The following is a 6748-nucleotide window of genomic DNA, read 5'->3' on the forward strand; positions in this document are numbered from 1 at the left end:
GAATGCAACTATGAGGGGAAAAAGAAAATATTTGGTGCTTTGGGAAGGGTGGAATATGAGTAGTGTTGTAGGCTTTTGAATTAGTTTCTTATTAGCACTGTAATAAATTCTTGTAAACTTAGTGGCTTAAAAAAACACAAATTTACTCTTCTGTAGTTCTAGACATCAGAAATCTCAAAATCAAGGTGTTGGTAGGACTTTATTTCCTGCAGACGCTCTAGGAAAGAGTCTGCCCCCTTGTCTTTTCCAGCTCTTTAAGGTTGATTTCATTTCTTGGCTCCTGACACCTTCCTCACATTTCTTCATCGTCTTGTTTCCATTTTCATATCTCCCACTGCAAACTCTGATTCTCCCTTATAAGGTCCCCTGTGTACATTTATCTTAGGTAGATAATCCAGAATATTCTCCTCATCTCAAAATCTTTAAGCACATCTGCAAAGTTGATTTCACGATGTAAAGTAATATATTTATAGGTTTCAAGTATTGGGATGTTAAATGAAAACACCTTGGGACCCCAAATCACTAAGCTAAAGGGAAAAGTCAAGCTGGGAACGGCTAAGGGCATACCTGCCTCCAATTCTATTCAAAGTTACCCCTCTGCTCATTGAGATAAATGTATATCTGATTGTCTCCTTTGAAAAGGCTAATCAGAAACTCAGAAGAATGCAACCATTTGTCTCTTATCTACCTATGACCTGGAAGGCCCCTCCCCACCTTCCCAGACTGAAACAATGCTCATCTTACATATGTCAGTTAATGTCTTATGTTTCCCTAAAAGGTATAAAACGAAACTGTATTCTGACCACCTTGAGCACATGTCATCAGGACCTCCTGAGGCTGTGTCATGGGTACGCATCCTAAACCTTGACAAAATTAACTTTCTAACTTAACCGAGACCTGTCTCAGATTTTGGGGGTTCACATTTTGGTAACCATGAAGGGATTTTGAGTGCAGTTACCGCTGACCTTTTACATCTCCTATAGGTGCTTGGTACCAGCCTGAGCTAACTTCATGGCTCAAACCAAGAGGAAAATTTGCCGAGGTTGGAGACCATTCTCTTCAGAGAACTCCTCATCTCCCAAAATTTGATCTCAATCTAAAGTTTATTTAGCTGCACAACTCCTTTTTCTGATGTTTTACTTGCTTTCAACACAAGGAAGGCAAGTTTTCTCCGCTTCCATGTCAATGGAAGGCAAGTAACTCCTTTATGGAGTTTGAGCTCACTCCCAACAGGGAAGATAAGGGGTTTATTTTTCCTGCTTCTAGGATGGTAAAGAGTAGTCTTCAGCCTGAGACCCATCCCTATGTAAGTAACTAATTTGGGTTTGTCTTGGCTAAAGTTAAAATTAACAATCAGCTGGTCTTAATTTCTCCTTACCATTAAAGTGCTCAGTAATCATTTAAGTTGTGCCATCATTTGTTTTGCTTAACTGTTTTTATGTTGTTTGTTTCTGTTTTAGTGGTTGTTTCAGTCTTTTTCTCATTGGGTTTGACCAACTCTATCCAACTTGATCAAATCCAAAGAAAGTTTCAAATTATGAGGAAAGAGGCCTCTGAAGTGGCTAAATTTACGCCCCCCCCCCCCAAACACATACATACACACAAAAGTGGTATGGAGGTGGGAGAAAAATGGCCATGAAAAAAAAAAAAAACAAGGAAAGAAAAGATTTTTTATTTTGACTACTTAAGGGGCTTTATTTACAAAACAAGGCCACCTTTTTTGGCAGCCTAGTCAGGCCTAGCTAAAAGAACAATAGCTGTACTTCTTAAATATCAGCAATTTCTCCTAGCTATAATACAGTAATGAGATTTAAAAAGATTTTCTTAAAGGAGCTCAATGGTTAAAAGTTAGCTTAATTAAAAGCTTACATCCAAGATGTGTGTGTGTGTGTGTGTATGTTTGTGTGTGTTTGTATTTAAAAGGACTTCCTATTTTTGTTTTGTTTTTTCCTTAAGACCTTGTCTTTTTTTGAGCGAATGTTTTTTTCTTCTTGGTTGACTGAATTCTGTTTTCTTCATTTACTTTTGCTGCCTGTCCTTTCTCTCATACCTTCTGGCTGCATGAGGGATTTAAAATAGTTTGTAATAGCCTGGGGTTTCCTTAAAGAATACGGAGAAAGCACCAGACTCTCTTTGTGGGAGAAACCTCAGTTTTTTCTTTAAGGAACCCCAAGAATGTAAACAGACAAGTTCATCTCAGCCCTTAAATTGCTTGATTTTATATTGTGTTACCTAATTTTTTAACTAAAATAGTTATTGCAACAGAGGCTACTCTTAGGTTTTGAAAAAAGAATGTAGTTTAGAAATTTAGAAATGTCTTCATTAGAAAAAAAATCTAAGTGCACTGTAAAAGGATCAGTTTTATTATCCTGGCAGTTGTCAGCCCACACTGACTCCTGGGTCTCCAAAATGGGAGAATTATTATGAGGCTCTGCCCAGAGCTCAGAGATCCAGTTAAAAGGTAGGTAGTCTCTATGTAAATAAAATTGGTGTCCTCATACAATCCTATGATACCACTATCTATCCTATGATAGACTTCTATAATTTTATGTTTGATTTGGCATCCATCTTTAGTCTCCCTCTAGCACCACCAGACATTTTCTTCCTGTATCTTAAGATGCAAATTTTGCTATGCAATTTTTCATCTCAGGGTTGTTTCATTCAATATTCAAATTTAAAGCTATTTAGCTGACAACTGCCAGGGTAACAAAACTGAGTTTCAGTAGTTTGCCACTCTAAAATGGAATAAAAAGAGTCTTAAAAATTAAAAAAATGGGTTGGGCATGGTGGCTCACACCTGTAATCACAGCACTTTGGGAGGCCGAGGTAGGCAGATCACAAGGTCAGGAGATCAAGACTATCCTGGCCAACATGGTCAAACCCTGTCTCTACTAAAAATACAAAACTTAGCTGGACGTGGTGGCGTGTGCCTGTAATCCCAGCTACTCAGGAGGCTGAGGCTGGAGAAAAGCTTGAACCCAGGAGGCAGAGATTACAGTGAGCTGAGATCACGCCACTGCATTCCAGCCTGGCAACAAAGCTAGACTCCATCTCAAAAAAAAAACTATAAAATGTATTTCTATTAGTATGTCTAATATAACTATGTATTTTTGTGTTGTGTACAAAATGTTTCACTACTAAAAATATATAAAAGAGCTGTAATTAGCTTTTAAAATGCATGAAATCAAATACTTTATTAAGAAAAAAGACTAGCCAAATGCTTTTTCAAGTTTATGTAACTTTAGTAAAATTTTTAGTAAATAAGCTAGCTTTAAAATTATTGATAAAGTAATTAAAAATGTCTTGAGAATCAACAGCATACATTTTTGTTTGCATTTCTTAATCAAGCAATTTCATACTTATCTCTGCCAAATACTATAAGGCATCAAAATTTGGCATAGAATTTACAAAACCATAAACCCAGCCCAAAACGGAATGATCTTTGCTTGTGTAATTTTTAATAAATAAGACATTAATATTGGTTTAATGAAAATAGCTACATCTTTCATTTAGTAAGGTTACCATAACTTCTAATCTTGTGGCTTTAAACAGTCTAGTCCACAGGTAGTAAGGAGATTGTTTGGTGAAAGGACTATTGTCATCTTTGTTTCAAAGCTAAACTATAAGTTCCTACCAAAGTTAGTTCAGCCTATGCCCAGAAATGAACAAGGACAGCTTAGAGGTTAGAAGCAAGATGAAATCAGTTAGGTCAGATTTTTTTTCACTGTCTCATTTATAATTTTGCAATGGTGTGTTCCATAGCTTTATTACTATTATTATTTTTGAGATGGAGTTTCACTCTTGTCACCCAGGCTGGAGTACAGTAGTATGATCTTGGCTCACAACAACCTCCACTTCTCGGATTCAAGCAGTTCTTCTGCCTCAGCCTCCTGAGTAGTTGGGACTACAGGCATGTGCCATCATGCCTGTCTATTTTTTTATATTTCTAGTAGAGATGGGATTTCACCATATTGACCAGGCTGGTCTTGAAGTCCTGACCTCAGGTGATCCACCTGCCTAAGCCTCCCAAAATGCTGGGATTACAGGCATGAGCCACCACCATACCCAGCCATGTGTTTCATAACTTTAAATGATGACTATCACAGTCTTCATAAATAATCTAGGTAAATGATTAAAATAAAATAATTAGGTAAATGTAATGAGATAAATACTTGTGGACAAACTTGTCATAATTTAGAATATAAAGTTATATTAAATTAAATAACAGATATTTCATTATTTGGGCATTTTCCAATAAAAATCTGTTGTAGAAAAACATTCTGAAAAAAGGTGTGTCCTTTTTAAAAGGGTAAACAACTTTGTCTAATTCAAAGCTTATTTAAAGGTTACGTATAAAACAAGGTAAAAGGAACTAGGAAATAAGAGAGATGTACATAAAGTTATAAAAATAAAGGGTTACTTTGGGAAGAAAACTTACAGAGAAATAATTTTATATGAGAAAGAATCTTGTGTAGTAAATTAAGTCCTAGAGTAAAATGTCTGGTTGTTTAAGAAAAAGGGATGTTCAAGACAAACCAGAAAGTTCAACCATGTCATGAACGTTCTGTTTAAGTCAAAATATGATTATTTATTTCAAAAACCTCAAAACAATTATATAATCAAGTTGTCATATTATTATTAAGTTTTGGTTTGCTTAGGAAAAAAAACAGATTCAACTTTTTTTAAAATTAATGTTATTACATCCACGTAACTCTCTGTTTTAAAGTCCTTGTGACATTGAGTTATAAGGCTTTGACTCCTGAGTCTAAAAGAATACTAAGTCCTGGTAAATTTTAAACACTAACATCAATTAAAGCCCTATCTTCATGCCCAGTAGAAGATGCCAATAAAAATAAACTGCATCCCTGAAACACAGGGCCAGAAATTAAAGCTATTCAACTTCCTCAAGGCCCAGGAAATATCTCAGAAGAGGTGGGTGTGTGAGATTGTAAGGGCTGATTTTATCAGAAAAAAATAAGTTCAATTCCTTTTTAAATTAATCATTAATGTCAAAAACACACTGATGGAAAACCATCATATGGGCCCCTGTGTCAGATTAACAAGGTTTTATTGAAGTATTAACCAACTCCTTAATAAAGGTGATAAAGGTTATAAAAAGATTATGGAAGTTATAGCTTATGGTTAAGATTAACAGTTTATAGGTTGTTTATAAAATTTTGGAAAACAAATTTAATTGGCTTTATGCTGATGTTATTATGGCTTATTGTTTGTAAAATGAAGTTTCCTCTTAAAGAGTGAAGGTTTATACTGTTTTTGAAATCCTTGAGTTATTAACTTTGGTCAAATTAATGACTTATTTTACAATAACCTGTGATATCAAGTGTTTTAAGCATTGGATATTTGACAGACTTTCCAAAATCAAATTATAAATTATATCTTTTTCGGACCTAATTAATCCTTTAAAATATTAAGTTCCCTAAAGTTAAAAAATGACATAATTTGGCTTATTTGGTATAAAAATTATACAGGAAGCATTGTCAAATATGAAATGTGTTTGGTTTCCTTTGGGCTGTATTTGTATAAATATGTTATTAGTATATGTTCCCAAATCATGGGAAGATCCTGTAATTCTAATATAACATAGTGTATATTATCAGTAATAATTATAATTGTTATGTTAAATTATTATGTGCCACAGAGGTAAAAATTTCCTTGTCAATTCTGTCTTTGACTATGCCTACCCTAAAACTTTTGTCATCCACAGACAGTTGTTTTCTTGTGTTGGTCCTCTTTAGAAGGTGGTTTCATAATCAGGTAGAAAACTCTAACAGATGCTCTTGAATGCTGGTTTCTGATAGCTTTGGAAATTGTAATATCAGAAAAGAGAAAAAACTTTTGGGACTCACTGAAAGCTGAAATGTTCTTGAATATCAAGCAGAAAAGGAATTAACTGCATGAAGTGAACTAATAAAAGACTGAAGTAATCTTTTTAACTTTTTGCTTAAAACATTGCTGATCCTTTGTTTTGTTTTTTCATGGTCAAGGAAACTTTTTTTGAAAAGTATTTCTCAGCCCAGAAAGGCAGAAAAGGTATATATATTTATACATATATATACCTTTTATATATAAAAGATATATATATACACCTTTATATATATATATACCATATATATGCCTTTCATTTTATATATATATATAGTTTAAATATTTTTAGTAGCTAATAATGAGGGGTGGACAGTAGATAAGAACAAAGAGTTTATTCCATATAAAAAGTACCTCTCTCTTCATGGAACCACCTTGAATTATGTTGTCTGTGTAGCTTCCCTGGGATCAGTTAAGCAAAAATAAAAATGGTTTAAGACATGCTAATCATGCTGATTAGAATGAAGAGATTATTAAAGGGAATGTGGTCTGCTGCTCAACCAAGTCAGAGTGAGTTATTTCTCACTCAAGTCTGACTGGTTTAGGAGATATCTTAATAAATGCTGGATAAGTTTCTCTCAAAGTGTGAAAAATCATATATCTGGTGACTTTTTTCCACTCACATTATCTTGACTCTGCCTCCATAACTTTTTTTTTTCATGAACACTTTCTCACCCACAGATGACAGGTAGACTTGGTATCTAGGATGAAATCATCTTATACCCACTGGAGTAAGCTTGTAGCAATGTTATTTTAGAGCTAGGTGGCTACATTTTATGACATTATATCCTGACTCCTGGAATGGGGTTTGGAACAACATGAAATTTAGAAGCTACTGTTAGGTATACCTAGGAAATGGCCTGGT

This window comes from Pongo abelii, chromosome X, assembly GCF_028885655.2.
Source record: "Pongo abelii isolate AG06213 chromosome X, NHGRI_mPonAbe1-v2.0_pri, whole genome shotgun sequence".
Taxonomy (NCBI): Eukaryota; Metazoa; Chordata; class Mammalia; order Primates; family Hominidae; genus Pongo; species Pongo abelii.